This window comes from Zingiber officinale, chromosome 1A, assembly GCF_018446385.1.
Source record: "Zingiber officinale cultivar Zhangliang chromosome 1A, Zo_v1.1, whole genome shotgun sequence".
NCBI lineage: Eukaryota > Viridiplantae > Streptophyta > Magnoliopsida > Zingiberales > Zingiberaceae > Zingiber > Zingiber officinale.
This window is the reverse complement of record NC_055987.1, coordinates 52547075-52567661: the sequence shown is the minus strand read 5'-3', so window position 1 is coordinate 52567661 and position 20587 is coordinate 52547075.

The window sequence follows — 20587 nt, the reverse complement described above, 5'->3', positions numbered from 1 at the left end:
TTTTAAATCATGAGGATGGTTAAAAAGGAAAGTTTCATCAAAAATTAAAATCTTCCCTTCAACTACAAATAAGGAAAGATATCAAACCTTTCACTTAATCTTTTATAGAAAGCTATAAAAGAAAATATTTAAATTTTAAACTCACTTTTAAAACAATGGAATCCACATAAGAAAAATTTTAAAAAAATAAAATCCTTTTAATTTTATTGAGGCCGGCCACACTTCATCCCATCCAAGCCATGTCTTGGCCGATCCTTGCTTGGGCTCATCCTTGCTTGGGCTCCAAGCTTGGCTTGGCCGACCACATAAGGATGGGTAAGAAGATGGGTATGGGTGGGTATAATACTTTATAAATAAGAGGCTACGATAGGGACCGAGAGGAGGAATTGGTTTTGGCCTTCCGATGAAATTAAGCTTCCCGTGTTCGCCCCGAACACCCAACTTAATTTCATCAATAATAATTCATACCACTAAAGAATTATTATTGAACTACCACACCAATCCCAAATTATATTTTGGGCTCCTTCTTATCATGAGTGTGTTAATCTCCATGTGTTTAAGATATAGAATGCCCACTAATTAAATAAGTTACTGACAACTCACTTCATTAATATCTAGCTCCAAGAGTAGAACCACTCAACCTTATTGTCATGCTGGACTAAGTCTACTTGCAGGGTTTACATGACAATCCTTATGAGCTACTCTTGGGGACATCATCAACCTAGATTACTAGGATATAGTTTCCTTCTATAATCAATAACACACACTATAAATAATATCATTTCCCAACTTATCAGGCCTATTGATTTATCGAACTAAATCACACCTTTGATAAGTCAAAGAAATAAATACTAGATATATATGCATGTTATTATATCAGGATTAAGAGCACACACTTGCATAATAACAAAGGTCTTATTCTTTTATGTAGTCAGTATAAAAAGAACTTACCTTAAATGGTTCTGCTCAATACACTCAGAGTATACTAGTGTAATTTTCTAGTTAAACTAATATCAAATTACACTACAACTATTCCAATGGTTTGTTCCTTTCCATCTTAGTCGTGAGCTACAGTTTATAATTTATAAGGAATTGATAACATGATTTTCTGTATGTGACACCACACACCATGTTATCTACAATATAAATTAATTGAACAACTACACTTAGCTTATAAATGTAGATATTTGACCAATGTGATTCTTATTTTATAAATAAATGTTTATACAAAAGCTAGGCTTTTAGTATACACTCTAACAATCTCCCACTTATACTAAAAGACTATGTTGCCATAAATGCTACCATACATCTAATTCCCAACCCTTCAACATGCCTATCAAAAGCTTTTGCCTTAAGAACCTTAGTGAAAGGATCTTCCAGGTTATCATCTGATGCAATCTAAGCGACAACAACTTCTCCTCGTTATATGATGTCTCGTATTGGGTGGTATTTGCGCTCTATGTGTTTAATTGCCTTATGGGCTCATGGTTCCTTCGAGTTTGCTACTGCACCAAGTAATTTTGGCCAAACCAGGAATCACATCTAAGTCCATCATGAAGTTTTTAAGTCATACATCTTCTATGATTGCCTAAAAGACTGCCACATACTCAACTTCTATGGTGGAGTCCGAAAAAACACCTATGCTTAACACTCCTCCATAGTTATGACTTCATCTCCTAAAGTAAACACAAAACCCCAAGGTCGACTTACTATTGTCCCTATCTGATTGGAAGTCAAAATCCATGTATCCCATAGGGAGCAAATCATCTGCCTTGTAAACTAGCATATAACCTCTAGTCCTTCTAAGGTACTTTAATATATGCTTTACAACAATCTAGTGTCCCTGTCCTGGGTTATTTTGATATCTTCTATCCATGCCCACGTCAAAATAGATATCCGGTCTCATACACAATATAGCATACATTAGGCTTCCGACAGTTGAAGCATAAAGAACTGCCTTTATGTCTTCTATCTCTTTTGATGTCTTCGGATACATCTCTTTAGATAAAGCTACTCCATGCCTAAAAAGTAGAAAACCTTTCTTGGAGTCTTGCATGCTAAAACGAGCAACGATTGTTTCGATATATAAAGCTTGGGACAAGCACAACATCCTTTTCTTCGGATCTCTTATTACTTTGATCCCAAGAATATGTGTGCATTCTCCTAAGTCCTTCATATCGAATTGCTTGGACAATCATACCCTTACTTCCGACAACACTTTGATATTGTTTCCAACTATAAAAAATGTCATCTGCGTATAGTACAAGAAATACCACCACATTTCCATCACACTTCTTGTATACACAAGATTTATCCGGACATTGAATAAATCCATAAGACTAGATTACAATTGGATGTTCCAAGATCTTGAAGCTTTACTTCAGTCCATAAATAGACCGATTGAGCTTACATATTAGATGCTCTTTGCCTTTTTGCAATGAACCCCTCTGGTTGCTTTATATGGATTCTTTCTTCAAGACTTCCATTAAGGAAGGTTGTCTTGACATCCACTTGCCAAATCTCATAATCCATATGAGTAGCAAAAGATAAAGAATTTGGATAGACTTAAATATGGCTACCGGTGAAAAGGTTTCCTTATAATTGATACCCTTTTCAACAAGCCTTACTTTAAAAATTTCCACCTTCCCGTCTTTCTTTCTTTTTCTATTGTAGACCTATTTAAACTCAATGGCTTTTACACCATTTGGTGGTTCTACAAGCTCCCAGACTTTATTAGAATACATAGATTCTATTTTTGTATTCATTGCTCTTTGCCAAGATGTTGTATCTTTATCTTGGAGTGCTTCATCATATGTCCAGGGATCAGGTTCATGTTCACCAGGGATCTAGTCCAAAGACTCTCCAAAACATGAATCTTTCAGGTTGCCTAGCAACCCTCCCACTATGACGAGGCACTTTGTCCAATTGTGTATCATTTGTGATATGTGTTGCAGTTTCTTGTGATATTTCATCTTGTACAGTTGGCACTAGATTAGACATGTCCTTTATTATTTCCTTAAGAACAAATTTACTTATGGGCTTGTGGTTTATTACATAGTCCTCTTCTAAAAATCAGGCATTGATGCTTACAATGACCTTCTGATTTTTAAGGACTATAAACCTCCTTTCATTTCTCTAGGATAACCCACAAACAAGTGAACTCTTGTCCAACTTATCAGTGTCTCCCTTCAACACATGTGTTGAACTGCCCCAAATCTGAATATGCTTCAGACTAAGCTTACGCCCATTCTACAATTCTATGGAAGTAGAGGGTTCTGACTTTAGAAGGTACTATGTTCACTTCCGTTTCTAGAGTATATCCTCAAAATGAATTTGGTAATTTTGAATAACTCATCATTGATCTAACTATTTCCATAAGAATTCTATTCCTTCATTCTACTACACCATTCTGTTAGGGTGTACCAGGTGCAGTCAGTTGGGATTGAATCCCGACTTCTGATAAGTGACTCCTAAACTCTCCTAAAAGGTACTCGCCACTACGATCTCACCGTAGTGTCTTGATACTTTTACTTTGACGTTTCTCCACATCAGCCTTATACTCTTTGAACTCATCAAAGCACTTAGACTTACGGCGCATCAAGTAAATATACCCGTATCTCGAATAGTTGTCTAAAAAAGAGACAAAATATTCGAAACCACCTCTTGCCTAGGTAGTCATAGGTCTACACAAATCAGAATGAACCAATTCCAACACTTCTTTGGCTCTATACCCCTTAGACTTAAAAGGCTTCTTGGTCATTTTTCCTTCCAAGTAAGACTCGCAGGTTGGAAAGTTTTCCATCACCAATGAATCCAAAAGTTCATTGGCTATTATCCTTTTAATCCTACTCAAGTCAATTTGACCTAGCCTTAGATGACAAAGATATGATTGGTTCATTTCCGAAAGTTACTTTCTCTTATTAGAGTTAGAAGATGTGTTATTAATTTCCATTTGTTGCATCGTGGGAGTTATTGGATTATAAATTGTCAACCAACGTACCAGAACAGATAACTTCCCTATTATTCTTGATAACAACTTTGTTATCAAAAGAGATAGAATATCAAGTTCTTTGATAGTTTAGAAACCGAAATCAAGTTTTTTCTAAACTTGGTACGTAAAGACAATTTCTCAAAATCCATATTTTATTCCTATAAGAGGATAAACATCTTCCACTGCAACAGCTGCTACTTTTAAAGTAGTGCCCATGTAGACAGTGTTTTCCCTTTCATATAGTTGTTGGGTTTCCTGGAACCCTGCAATGAATTGCATACATGATCAGTGGCTCCTGTATCTACACACCAGGTACCGGTAGATAACACCACTAAACATGTTTCTACAACTAATGAATAAAATACACCTATATTGTTCTTAGTTCTGAGAGGACAGTCCACCAAAGAGTCCAAGTTTTGTTTCCAATCATAATTGGTACTACTAAGTTTATTCTATAGTATAACAGCTAGGGGATTGACTAACATTTGAAATCCTAAGAATCACAAAAATATTTGGTCAAGACCAACACCTCAAAATCCCCGTGAATTTTGTATGTCACGTTAGTGTGGACGTATACAAATTCAATCTTTAAGAGGAGATTTTATCCATTAATTTTATTATCTCATCAACCTAACTTTATGACAAATAAAATTAATAGTTGGTCTATCTTTGATCAAATATTTGGTCAAAACTTTGAATTTAAAATTATATTGATTCCTCAAAACAATATCATTTAAATTCACCAACACCTCAAACACCGTGAATTTTGTATGCCACGATAGTGCGGACGTATACAAATTCAAACATTTGTAAGAGGAGGGTTTTACCCATTAATAACCTTGTCAACCTATCTTTATGACAAATAAAATTACCTCAAACACCGTGAATTTTGTATGCCACGATAGTGTGGACGTATACAAATCCAAACATTTGTAAGAGAGGTTTTACTGATTACGGCCCAATTTTGTCGCGAATTGGGCATCAAATGATGAAATACCAAACCCCTCCTAAGCTAATATAGCATAGGAATGACTCGGGTCGTCCGCCAACGAAAGCAACGATAGGATGGTAAACTTAGGAACGTGTGTTATTTCTATTTTTTTTGGGGGTTTCCAATATGGAAAAGGGGGTTTGGATTTTAATTCTAAACCTAACAAATAAAAAGCAAAGCAAGTAAGAAACTAATCTAATGCTAGAATGAAACTTAACTAGGTGTCAATAATTAATCCACAACGCATTGTCACTTTACGCTATGAGTTAACTATCAACACAATTAAACTAAGGATCGAAATAGCGAAGCATCAAATGAAATCTAATCTAAATAATGAAAGACAATGCAAGTAATAAAGCTATGTCTACTCTAACTAACCATTGAAGATTTTCCTACATCGCATTGTCACGCTACAATACAAGAATATCTATCAATGGGAATAACATGAAGCATAACAAAGAACTCAAACATGCATAAAGAAAGCAACAATCAAACAAAGACAATTGATTAAACAAACTTAACAGTAATTAAACAAAACCTAATTATGCATAAAAGCAAAACTTGTACCACATTGTCACCCTATGATATAAGATCAACAATCATACATAATGAACTAAACAAAGTACCAAAACTAATTAACATGCATCATAAGAAGATCTAACACGAAATTAAGCTAACAACTACACATTAAACAAGCATAAAATAAATCCTAGTTAACCAATCCAATCCTCCACGATCATACACCAAGCCAACTACCCTTCGCTGTCACACAAAGGGCCCAGATCTGGAACGCCATCACTGGTGAACAGCAAACTCAACTACTGCCCCTGATCATGACTGGAAATTGATACACAATTTGAAATGGAGCTTGCTTCTCCTGGAATTGGACACACCGAGATTGCTGGAATCATGACAATCTTCGGAACACCGTCAATGGAAGTCCACAGCACTGCTCAGTGATGGAAGAAGGAGAAATTCGCCGGAGAAGAAGAATCCGTCGGCTGTCCCCTGTTGGAACCCGCTGCTTTCGGAACGCCGTCCGCAGGTAGATGTCCGCTGAGGTAGGGATGAAGAAGGACTACCTTGCTGGAGGAGAACGCTCCGCCGTCAAGAGAACCCTAGACCCAAGCCGCTGTCCACTCAAAGAAGTCGCTGAGGTTGCTGCCGTCGCCGCTTGGAGCAAATTGGAGAAGAGGAGGTTGGTTGTGGAGGACCAGCCGGCCGGCCGACGGCAAAGGAAGAGAAGAGTAGCCGCCGGCCGGTGGTGAGGAGAAGAAAGGAGAAGGAGGCACGATGCCCTAGCTCCGCACGAGAAAAGGATCGCGAGAGAAGAGAAGGATCGGCACTGTGCCGTGCGGGTGAGAAAGAGGGGTTTCTTAACGGGTTTGGATCTTGGATTTCGGGTTGAAATGTTTGAGTGAGATCCGGATCCGGATCCAATAAGATAAGTGGAATTGGGCTTTTAAAAGTGGGCTTTAAGATTGGGTTTAAATTGAAGCTTTTGGATTGGGTTTGATTGGATTTGGCTCTTCTTGATTCAACTTGGAATAACATGAGCCCTTGGATTATTTGATCCCGATCAACATCCCAAATTACTCCCCTACAAAACAAGATATATCTTTTAGATAAAATACCAGAAAATATAGGAAAAATTAGATCAATGCTCAAAATAAATCTCAACTCATAAAACATGATATAAATGCGGAATTAAGTATACGAGAGAGTAAAAACGCTAAGTATAAGAGCCAAAATAATACATCAAAATACTAGTTATCAACTCCCCCACACTTATTCTTGCTCGTCTCGAGCAAGTAAATAAAACAAGAAAGATAACTAAAGATGCATTCCCTAGCAATTCTTAATCATACTTAGAAAAATAGTGAAAAGAAAGTTACCTAGGATTGTCCAATTCAAATAACTAAAGCAATCATGGATTCAATTCATACATTAATTAACAAACATGATAACTTCAATCCATAATTAATAAATTGAAAATGATAATAAAATAACCTCACAAGGTAAGTAATGGTGACTCTCCTCTCATATATATGCAATGATAGAGCTCACTCAAGCTACTCATGGCTTATGCACTACCATAAGCTTGCTTTACTTCTAATCTCCACCACCATATACATAAGAATGCACAATAAAATAATGAAGGCATTATTTGAAATGTAAGAGAAACATGAATCAAAGCAAATGATAGGATAAGAAAAGAGATGAAGAAGATAAAACAAGTTATTGGTGGAAGACATGGACATAATGGAATGTTACATAGATGAGTACAATAGAACAATGCCCAAAAAATATATCTCATCCAAACTCCCAAACTAACTTTTCACAACTCAATAAAAATGTGAACAATCTTTACGATAGCTTTTCAATAAACATTCACTCATGATATACAATAAAATCCAAATTTTGCTACCATAAAGATTATCACTAACAAAAATTTTATCACCTTTTTCAACAATACGAACAATTCCTACTCTAGCATTTCACACTAAAATTTTACACATGATATACAATAATATCTCAATATCACTAAAGTAAAAATTGTCACTCACAAAAAATTCTATCACAAATGAATAAAAATGACACATGTCAACGTTTCTCACAAATCCAATAAACATGTAGACAACCTCTACTATAACTTTCCAATAAAAATACCACTCATGATAGACATAAAATCTATATGTTACTATAATAAAGATTGTCTCTCTAAAAAGCTCTACCACACACAAATACAAAAGGACACAACATGTTAAAGCTATTTTTTTTCTTTTTTTTTTTCTTTTCCTTATTTTTTTCCCTTGATGCTACTGTGCTGTTTTTTTTTTCTGATTTGTTTTTTTTTTCTTTCTTTCTTTTTTTTTCACTTTTTTTTTTCAATTTTTTTTCAACATGTTGTGTAACTTTCCTATGCATCATCAACAATAGCTCAAATAAAAAGATAAATAGCATAGTTTACCTATGGTGATCAAGCATGGTTCACCTATGCTTCCCCTATATTCCACTAAGCTATTTCTCTCCCCCCACACTTAAACTTTTGACCGTCCCGGGCAAAATACTCATCATGTATATCCAAAAATATCCACATCCATGAGAAGAGAGAAAAAGAGGGAAATAAATGGAAATAAATGGAAGAGAGACAAGAATGATAATAAGGATGATATGAAATTTATTTAAGAAGTATGTGATAACAAAAGGGATGAATGAAAGAAAGTGAGATAGCCTTCATAAAAATCATGCAAACCTATGATAATGTGGTCTTGAAAGAATTAAGCAAGTTCTAGAGTAGCATTAACCACAAGTGCATCACACATCAATAGGAATAATAGGCTCAAAAAATATCCTCACTAGGTATATCAAAAATTATCATCTCAATCTACCAACATGAAATCCATTATCAAGTTGTAATCACATGCAATCCAAGAATCCAATCATGACAATAAATCATCAAATTTGACAATCAAATTTAATTGACTTTCACAATTTCTAAAATGATAAAAAGAATGCATTAGGAATTTATTATGAAAACACGACTAGACAATCTAAAAATAAACTATCAAGCATAAGCAAATAAAGCAAAGCAATATGTACAAGCAAAAAGACAAAGAAAAAGTGAGATGAAAACAACTCCCCTGAAATTCTGGCGGTCGGAGTCGATTCAGTTCCATAAGGCATTCTGGAAGTGGGATGAATGAAGGTGAAATGAAGAATGCTCCCTCCACCTTCGACTCCTCAAAAATTTTCTACGGTGGCCGAAGACGGTTCAGTTGGAGTGTCCACTCCAGAAACTTCATTATTGCATAGAAAGTTAGGGTTTTCTTCAATCGGTAGCATGCATCCTTGAATGATTTACTACAAATGAAAAATCTGAAAAATTCCTGCACACTAAAAAGAAAAGGATGCATTCCCTGCACGCATGCTGTGTGAGAAGTACCAGAAACAATATCAAAATCAACAGAGCATGAATCAAAAGACATGTTACATCCACTACAATCAAAATGAACTACCTCCATGGTATTCCCTAAAGATTCAGAAGAAATATTGCCCTTACCATCCTAAAAGATACCTGGAGGCTTTAAATCAGTAGATGCGACATTATCTTGGTCAGGTGAAAGAACTGGCTCTGGATCATGTACAATCAATGGAAGTGATTCTTGAGTTTCCCCTACACTTCCATCATCTCTAATAGCAAAAGTAAGCTCCACTGGCTCAACTGGTGGTAGAATAATCGAATGAAGCGATTCTTGGGTCTCCCCTACACTTCCATCATCAAAAACAACACCTGCAACATCAAGAATATCTGGAACAAGAACATCATCAACAATAATATCATCAGAATCAACTACAACATCGCGATGTAAAAAACTAGAAGAGTCAAGTAGAGTAGCTGAATAAAAGTTAGGAATATCACAAACTCTACAATCCATCTCCTCGGGAATTGATGCAGTAGGTTGATCTGAATGCAATTGTAACTGTGTCGATGAATGTGTTCTTGGCTGGAATTGTGTTTCTTGATGTTGACATAATTTTTGTGATTGCTCCCTAAAATCCTGCTCAGGCTGATGGTGCTGAAAGTAAGGCTGATAATGCTGGGACCACTCAGAATTCCCTTGTTGTGTGTTCCCATACCTGAATCCTTCAATTAAATTATACATGTCCTGTTGATGAGTCTGATAATATTGAGGATCAGGCTGAAAATACTGGATCCTGGTAGGGAGTACACTGGCAAAGGAATGAACATCCTCGGTAATCGTCGGTCTAGTCTCATATTGCTGATAATTTGCAGCCATAATCTCGATAAGTTCTCTGGCCTGAGTAGATGTCTTGTTAACTAGAGCCCCTCCACTAGCCGCATCAACCATACTTCTGTCCATGGGAAGCAATCCCTCATAGAAGTATACAATCAGTAGCTGATCGCTTATCTGGTGCTGAGGGCAACTAGCAACAAGTCCTTTAAATCTTTCCCAATATTGTTGAAACGGTTCTCCTGTGAATTGTTGAATTCCACAAATACTCCTCCGAATAGCTGCAATCCTAGAAGCAGGAAAGAACCTCGCCAAAATAATTTCTTCATCTCGATCCAACTAGAAATTGAATTGGGTGGGAGATAATATAACCAATCTTTTGCTAAATCTACCAATGAGAATGGAAATGCTCTAAGTCTAACATCTTCTTCTGATATGCCAAGTGGGTTCCATGAAGAACAAACCATCTCCAAATCCTGCAGATGTCTGTTGGGATCTTCACCAGAAAGTCCATGAAACTTCGGTAATAGATGAACAATTTCCTATAACTCGAAGTCTGCATCTAAATCAGAATATCTGATGCAAAATGAATCAGTTGACAAATCTGGTGCCCAAAGCTCTCTGAGAGTCTTTTCAGTGTTCTTCTCCATGTTACTCATCCAGTCTGAAGGTCTGATCACACTGAATCTCTAAAGCTACTGATAACACACAGATTTCCTGGTCTATCCTGAAACACTCATGTAAATACCATCAAAAGACACAGGAAAATAGACAAGATAGCACACATGCATACAAGAGATGAAATAATTAAGCCCCTAACAATATTTTTTGAATGTTTTTGCAACCACAAAAAATAGAAACAAGAAAAGAGAGAAAACAATACTAAGATTACCAAACACCGCTACTAGTTCCCCGGCAACGGCGCAAATTTGATTACGGCCTAATTTTGTCGCGAATTGGGCATCAAATGATGAAATACCAAACCCCTCCTAAGCTAATATAGCATAGGAATGACTCGGGTCGTCCGCCAACGAAAGCAACGATAGGATGGTAAACTTAGGAACGTGTGTTATTTCTATTTTTTTTGGGGGTTTCCAATATGGAAAAGGGGGTTTGGATTTTAATTCTAAACCTAACAAATAAAAAGCAAAGCAAGTAAGAAACTAATCTAATGCTAGAATGAAACTTAACTAGGTGTCAATAATTAATCCACAACGCATTGTCACTCTACGCTATAAGTTAACTATCAACACAATTAAACTAAGGATCGAAATAGCGAAGCATCAAATGAAATCTAATCTAAATAATGAAAGACAATGCAAGTAATAAAGCTATGTCTACTCTAACTAACCATTGAAGAGTTTCCTACATCGCATTGTCACGCTACAATACAAGAATATCTATCAATGGGAATAACATGAAGCATAACAAAGAACTCAAACATGCATAAAGAAAGCAACAATCAAACAAAGACAATTGATTAAACAAACTTAACAGTAATTAAACAAAACCTAATTATGCATAAAAGCTAAACTTGTACCACATTGTCACCCTATGATACAAGATCAACAATCATACATAATGAACTAAACAAAGTACCAAAACTAATTAACATGCATCATAAGAAGATCTAACACGAAATTAAGCTAACAACTACACATTAAACAAGCATAAAAATAAATCCTAGTTAACCAATCCAATCCTCCACGATCATACACCAAGCCAACTACCCTTCGCTGTCACACAAAGGGCCCAGATCTGGAACGCCATCACTGGTGAATAGCAAACTCAACTACTGCCCCTGATCATGACTGGAAATTGATACACAATTTGAAATGGAGCTTGCTTCTCCCGGAATTGGACACACTGAGATTGCTGGAATCATGACAATCTTCGGAACACCGTCAATGGAAGTCCACAGCACTCCTCAGTGATGGAAGAAGGAGAAATTTGCCGGAGAAGAAGAATCTGTCGGCTGTCCCCTGTTGGAACCCGCTGCTTTCGGAACGCCGTCCGCAGGTAGATGTCCGCTGAGGTAGGGATGAAGAAGGACTACCTTGCCGGAGGAGAACGCTCCGCCGTCAAGAGAACCCTAGACCCAAGCCGCTGTCCACTCAAAGAAGTCGCTGAGGTTGCTGCCGTCGCCGCTTGGAGCAGATTGGAGAAGAGGAGGTTGGTTGTGGAGGACCGGCCGGCCGGCCGGCGGCAAAGGAAGAGAAGAGTAGCCGCCGGCCGGTGGTGAGGAGAAGAAAGGAGAAGGAGGCGCGGTGCCCTAGCTCCGCACGAGAAAAGGATCGCGAGAGAAGAGAAGGGTTGGCACTGTGCCGTGCGGGTGAGAAAGAGGGGTTTCTTAACGGGTTTGGATCTTGGATTTCGGGTTGAAATGTTTGAGTGAGATCCGGATCCGGATCCAATAAGATAAGTGGAATTGGGCTTTTAAAAGTGGGCTTTAAGATTGGGTTTAAATTGAAGCTTTTGGATTGGGTTTGATTGGATTTGGCTCTTCTTGATTCAACTTGGAATAACATGAGCCCTTGGATTATTTGATCCCGATCAACATCCCAAATTACTCCCCTACAAAACAAGATATATCTTTTAGATAAAATACCAGAAAATATAGGAAAAATTAGATCAATGCTCCAAATAAATCTCAACTCATAAAACATGATATAAATGCGGAATTAAGTATACGAGAGAGTAAAAACGCTAAGTATAAGAGCCAAAATAATACATCAAAATACTAGTTATCATTTACCCCACACTTATTCTTGCACTCAGCCGAAAGTTCAGTGTCACCTGAAGCAACTATTTTAAAGTTCGAGGACGAACTTTTTATGAGGTACGGGGAACTGTAATACCCACTAAGCTTATAAGATAAATATATGAATGTGGGATTTAACCTTAGAAAATAATAGGAAATGGGTTGAACCAAAAAGGAAATAAAAAGAAATAAAAATAGGGAGAGGTCAAGGATTGAACCTTGAACCTCTTATATTATATTTCATAGAATTAATGGGTAATAACCAGTTGGGATAGGAATAATATGTTGATAGCAAAGGAGGGAAACTCATGATAAAGATAGGAGTAAAGATCTAAGAAGAGAAAACAAGAAAAGAGCAAGAGAAAGGCAACTTGCCTTCCTTCATTCTCTCTCTCTTTCTTTCTTCATTTTGCCGAAAAATTTAAAGAAGGGATTAAAGGGATTCATTCCCCTTGTTTCATCATGAATGATGAGATTAAATTAGAAAATAAAATAAATAAAAGAAAATAGAAAAAAAAAGGCTAAGGGAGAAGGAAAACAAAAACCAAGTTTGCTATCTCTTCCCCCTTAACATAAAAGAGAATATGTAAAGGGAAAATTGTATTTTCTCTCATTCTTCCTCTCCCTCACCGAAACCATCAGTCCCCTCTCCTCCATCTTTGGCCCCAAAGCCAAGTTTTTCCCCTAAGAAGACCTAAGATACAAGGAGGACTAAGCAAGGGAATCAAGGGAAAGGAACTAGAAGAAGAGACTACTTCTTCATCACCATACCTTAGATCCACAAGAGAAAAGGATGTAAGCTTCCCCTCACCTATGGTACAAGGCTTTTATGTGCTTTTCAGATTTTAAGAAGATTTTAAAACCTAGAAACAAGTTTGAGAAAATTCGGCTAAAAAGAGCTTTCAAAAATCTAGTGATGTTTAACTAGTCTTCACTACATGATAGATTTTCTATGCCATGGAAAAGGGTTCTTCTTCATGATTTTATACCTATATGATGCTTGATCAGAGGAGTACTTAACCCTAGAATTTCGGCCAAAAATATTTTTAAGAGGCTAGGGAAATTTATTGTTTTACCCAACTAGTACAAGGTTCTCCCTATGAAATATTAAGGATCATGTATTAGTTTTCTTGCTTAGAAGATATTTGAAACTAAAAGAAAACCCACTCCTATGTTTCGGCCAAGAAAGGGTTTAGGGTTAGGAAGACCCTTAAATTTAAATAAACATGCTCATGTGATAGAATACAAAGATCTTAAAAGATTTGTATGTTTGAATATGGCTAGAACTTCATGAACTCTTTCTTAGGGTTTTCGGCCATGATGAGATGGATAGCTTAGAAAAGCTTAAACAAAATTTTAATATGCCCAAGACCTCTGTGATGTTTAGATATGAAAGTTGTCTAATGCCCTCATGCTTAATTAGGGTGTAGAAAAAATTAGTTATATGACATATGACATGTATGATCACAAGAGTCCAAGTTTGTTCATGAACCAAATTTATATATATGTTTCTTAGTAAATTTTACCATGAAACTTACTTAGGTTTTCCATGCCTTAGGCCACTTAAAAACCTAGCTAAAGAATGGTAGGTTTCGGCCATGAGAAAAAGATAAAAGAAAAAGAGAAAAAAAAACCTAGAAAGCCTAAGACACAATTCATATGTATGCTCATTATGCTTGTCTTTACACATGCTATGAAACTTGTATGACTTCATATGTTTTTATGTTACTTGAAGCAAGTTTAAACACTGATGAGTTTCTGCCAAGTAGGATTTAAATGACCTAGAGGCTCTAGAATTTAAACCAAAGGTGTTAAAATGATTCTTATGAAAATATGATAACCTATTGATTGTGTCACATGCTTGTATGATTTTTTTCATGACCTAAATGGACCATTGTGAGTCTCGGCCATGAAGGTTTAGATGCCCTAGAAACCCTAGGACTTAAATTAAATATGCTCATGTCACTCTACATGAAATATGATAAGTAGAAAGCCAAGGTTCAATTGCTATATGTTGGTTTATGACCTAAAATGATGCTAGGGTATGTTTCGGCCATAACTAGTATATAATTCCTTGTATGAATTTATACATAATGTTAGTCCAAGTTCACATTCTTGTATGCTTGTTTGTAGCCCTAATGAGAACTTGTTAAATTTCGGTCATGACATATGTTAAGGGCTTGAAGAACTTAGGAACTAATTCAAATGTGTCAAATGTGTTTACCTTGTTCCTTGGTAAAAATATTATAAATATGATTTAAAGTTGTCCATGCTTTTATGTCATATGGAACCTTGTTTTACACCTTAAGGTTTCGGCCATATGAAATTAGGGACTTGAGGAACTTAGAAACTAAGTTAATCATGTTTATAATGCTTCCTATGAAAATGTTATGATGATAATTTAGGTGCCACTTGCTTGGATGTTGTGTTTAACCTAAATTGAGCTCTAAAGGGTTTCGGCCACAAGGGTTTAGGAAGCTTAAAACCAAGATAAATATGATACCATGTTTCCTATGATAGGATAATCACAAGATACACCCTTATGCTTAATATGTATGCTTGTGATTTATGACTTATGATATGATATGCATGCTTTTATGATATGATATGCTTTGTGCTTAAAATATGCATGCTTATGTTATGATATGTGGTTAAATTATGCATGCTTTGATGCTATGTTTAGTGCTTAAAATATGCATGCTTTCATGATATGCTATGTGGTTAAATCATGCATGCTTGATGATATGCTTTATGCTTAAGATATGCATGTTTTATGATCTATGCCTAAGTGATGCATATTGTTATGACATGATGTATGCCTAAGTGATGCATACCTTTATGATATGATGTATGCCTAAGTGATACATACCTTTATGACATGATGTATGCCTAAGTGATGCATACCTTTATGATATGATGTATGCCTAAGTGATGCATACTTTTATGACATGATGTATGCCTAAGTGATGCATACTTTTATGATATGATGTGTGCCTAAGTGATGCATGCTTTTATGATACATGATATGTATGACATGTACTTTACTTTATATGTGAGTGGCTTGTACCAAGGGTGGGCTCCATAAGCGCCCCGGGGACTAAGGACCTCGTTAGGGATGGGCTCCTAAGTGCCCCTAGGACTAAGGGCCTAGTATGTTTGCCTCGTAGGGTTCAAGACTTGCTACCTTGGACCTACAAGGTTGCGCGCAATATGTAAGTGGTACATAGCCGGGATCCCCCTTATGTTGAGATTATTTTCAAGTATATATGTAAAAGAAAATGGTTTTAAAGATCATGAGACATACACATGTTTTTCGGATACATGTTTTCCAAAATCATATTGCATACACCTTATGATTATGCTATGTTTCATGTTATGCTCTTGATTATGATATGCCATGATAAGGTATGATTATGTTATGTTCATGCTATACCTTATAGACATATTTCGGCCATGGATTTGTTGATGCTTGATATATAAATTTCGGCCATGGATATGATGATGCCTTGATGTACATGTTTCGGCCATAGTATGATGCTTTGATATACATGTTTCGGCCATGCTTTGATATACCATGATACTTGTTTGTTATGCCATGTCTAGCTATGTTTTATGCAATGCACTATGTATATGTTTCGGCCATGGTGATGCTTAATATGCTATGACTAGTTGTGATTATATTATGATGCATGATATGCTTGAATAGAATGCTATGTTATGCCATGATTAGTTGAGGTTATGACTTGTTGATGCATTCTTGATTATGTGCTGATTGTTGGTTTTAGTGAGTAGGAAAGGAACTTACTGAGCCATGAGTGCTCATAGCTTACTTTCCTTGTACCACAGATAAAGGAAAAAGCTGGATGAGTTAGAGGAGCAGCAGGAGGGGCAATGAAGATGTGTGTGGCAGTGGCTAGGCAACCAAATAAATAAGAACCTGCTTAAAGTTTCTTTAAAGAACTATGCATCGGTATTTTATGACTTGTGATACCTAAACATGTGTGGCTTGACATTATGATTCTACTAGATTTGATGTTATGATTTTGATGCCATGTGATAGTGTAGTTCAAAAGAAATTTAAAAGAAAAGTTTTTATTAAAATTATGAAAATCATTTTAAGTCTTCCGCTGTTTTAAAAAGAAAAATTTATACGTAGAGTATCGTAGCCCCGTCCCTTAGGGTTGCAGGGAGGGCGGGCGTTACAATCCACATAAGAATTTTTTTAAAAAAAATCCTTTTAATTTTATTGTGGTCGACCACCTAAGCTTGGACTCAAGCTAGGGTTGGCCACACTTCATCCCATCCAAGCCATGTCTTAGCCGGCCCTTGGTTGGGCTCCAAGCTTGGCTTGGCCGACTATATAAGGATGGGTAAGAAGGTGGGTACGGGTGGTTATAATAATTTATAAATAAGAGGCTACGATAGGAACCGAGAGGAGGAATTGGTTTTGGCCTTCTGATGAAATTAAGCTTCCCGTGTTCGCCCCGAACACCCAACTTAATTTCATCAATAATAATTCATACCACTAAAGAATTATTATTGAACTGCCGCACCAATCCCAAATTATATTTTGGGCTCCTTATCATGAGTGTGTTAATATCCATGTGTTTAAGATATAGAATGTCCACTAATTAAATAAGTTACTGACAACTCACTTAATTAATATCTAGCTTCAAGAGTAGTACCACTCCACCTTATCGTCATGTCAGACTAGGTCCACCTGCAGGGTTTACATGACAATCCTTATGAGCTCCTCTTGGGGACATCATCAACATAAATTACTAAGATATAGTTTCCTTCTATAATCAACAATACACATTATAAATAATATCATTTCCCAACTTATCGGGCCTATTGATTTATCGAACTAAATCGCACCCTTTGATAAGTCAAAGAAATAAATACTAGATATATGTGCTTGTTATTATATTAGGATTAAGAGCACACACTTCCATAATAACAAAGGTCTTGTTCTTTTATGTAGTCAGTATAAAAAGAACTTACCTTAAATGGTCCTGCTCAATACACTCAGAGTGTACTAGTGTAATTTTATAGTTAAGATAAACTAATACCAAATTACACTACGACTATTCCAATGGTTTGTTCCTTTACATCTTAGTCGTGAGCTACTGTTTATAATTTATAAGGAATTGATAATATGATCTTCTATGTGTGACACCGCACACCATGTTATCTACAATATAAATTAATTGAACAACTACACTTAGCTTATAAATGTAGACATTTGACCAATGTGATTCTTATTTCTAAATAAATGTTTATACAAAAGCTAGGCTTTTAGTATACACTCTAACACATGCTTCCTCTTGTTGGATCGCGACGGTCGGCTAGAATGGGGGTTGAATAGCTTTCCAAAATAAAAACATGAAAACCCTTCTCGACTTTTCTTAAACCAACACTTGCATAAAATAAATAAGCAAAAAGTAAAAGATGAGGATCACAAAGATTTGACTTGGTTACAACCGGGGAGGTTGTTAATCCAAGGAAAATATCACACTAGTACTCCTTCAGGCGGAGAAGCCTCTTACAGCAATAACGCACAGAGAAATAGAAGCTAAACTACAACTGGAAGCACACAAGCGTTGGAATACACAATTTCTGAGTTGATGAAAAGCTTCTGGACCAAGGCTATATTTATAGCCTTGGTGGTGGCGCCCTGAAGGGGTTCCAGGCACCCTGTGGGGAATAACACTTTATCCCCAATGAAACATATCACGCTTGACGTGATCCGATCAAAAAGCCACTTCTGGGTGCTCAGAATGGTTCCAGGCGCCCCAAATTGTTCCGGGCGCCCTGAATGGATCCGGGCGCTCGGACCACTAAGTCAACCAGGTTGACTTTCTGGTCTGGGCCTTCTGCTTTGGTGCTGCTCACCTCGGTCTGGGTCTTTCGCTCTGGCTCCGCTTGCTTGGGTAATCTCTACCATCCGGAATTAGGCTCACCAGAACCTAACTTTCGGTCTTCTTGAGCAGGCTTCCGCTCCGACTTCTCGTCCCTCGGAATCGTCGTGTGTTTCCTTCTCGTCCACCAGCATACTCATCCACAGTTTTCGTTACTCGGTCGCACCCCGTTCCGACCTTCTCACTAGCTACGTCTCTTGCTCCTCGAGCATTCTTCCGCTTCGGCTTCTCGTCCCACAGAACCACCGCACGCTTCCTTCTTGTCCGCCGGTGTACTCTTCTGTAGCGCCTCGTCCTTCGGACACACCGCGTGTCGTCCTTCTCGCTAGCTGCGTCTTTCACTCGACTACCTATGCTCCTAAGCTCCTGCACACTTAGACACAAGGTTAAAAATATACAGGACCTAACTGAACTTATTGATCACACCAAAACAACCTTGGGGTTCCAACAATCTCCCTCTTTTTGATGTGAGTAACCCAAGTTAAGCTAGGGTAAATAGACATAAAAATAAACTAACTAATTTTGCAATAAAGTGTAAAAAAGATAGAATTTTGGTCTACTGATAGAATTTTGGTCTACCTCCCCCTAGACTTATACTTTTCCTTCTCCCCCTTTGATCACATAAAAAAATGGGGTTCAAAGACAAACTCTAAGGGAAAAATTTGAAACTTTGAAACTTTAAGGGAAAAATATTCTTAGTTTAAAAAAATTTCTAAGTAAAACTTTAGGTAAGAAAATTTTCTAAGTAAAAAAAACTCTATGTATGAAAAATTTTCGAAGTAAAACTTTAAGTAAAAAAAATCCTGACTTAGGAAATTTTGCAAAAAATATTTTTGAAAAAAATTTCTAAGTAAAAATTTAAGCAGAAATTTCTAATTTTAGAAGAACTTTTAACTTATTTTTCTAAGTATAAGTTTTACATAAAAAAAAATTCTAAGTAAAAAAAATATTTAAAAGACATTTTTAAAGCATTATTAAATTTAAACCTTAATGCTTTATCAGAAAGTTAATTAAACATTTTATTTCAATATTTTGGCTTCCAGGTCATGGCGAGACACTAGGCCTTCTTGGTTATTGGACCAACAACCACTTCCTTAGACAAAGCTTCATAAAGAAACTCACTGTTTAATTTTCTCGCTGAAAGCGCTAAATCTAATTAGTTCAAGTTCAAGTCAGACAGGACTTTGGAACCCAATATAGGTTCCAGCCTACTGGATTGACTAAAAATTTCTTAGGGACATATCTTTTTGAAATGTTCCTAATTTGTCCCTTATGATATCTAAAATACCAATTTAAATTATTAAATCTTCTAAAATTTGTATTAGATGAGCATGCACGGATTTTCAAGTTTTCTACTTGAATTTTCATATTTATATTTTCTTATTTCAATTTTTCATTTTCTAATTTTGATTTGTCTAAATCTTCTAAAGGGCAAGATTTAGCTAGTATTACTTTTAAATTTTTATTTTCTTTTTCTAATTTACAACAATCTTTTGTTAACAATTTAACGAATTTAAAGAGTTTATCGGGAGGAAGAGATAGTACCTGATTTACCTTGTCGATCTCGTTATCCGTGTCTCCCCCTGAACTGTTGCTTTCTTCCAACGTAACTCCCCCTTCATCGATGCTCTTGATGCTCATTTCGGAATAGCTTAAATCACAGTCGTCGTCTTGATGACTCGCCATTAATGCAAGCCCAGAGAATGCCTCGACTTCCGATTCGGACGACGTATCATCTCACATCGCCTTTAGGACCTTGTGATTTTGGACAAGCTTCTTACCTTTATCCTTGTCCTTGTTCTTTAGCTTGGGGCAGTTGTCCTTGATTTGCCCTTCTTCGTCGCAGTGGTAGCAGCGGATCATCCTTTTCTTTTTACCCTGCAGATGATTAGAGGTTCTAGATTTACAGAGTTTTTAAAACTGTCTTACCATCATTACCATTTCCTCGTCGTCGAGAGAAGACTCTGACTTAGGTTTGTCTCTAGATGCTTTGAGGGCAATGTTGTGTTTGGGCTCCTTCAAACCTGCACATCTTGATTCATGCACTTCAAATGTCGAGAATAATTCTTCTAATGTATTTTTTTCTAAATCTTTTGAAATATAAACTACATCTACTAGTGATTCCCATTTTGAATTTCTTGGAAAATAATTTAACGCGTACCTTAG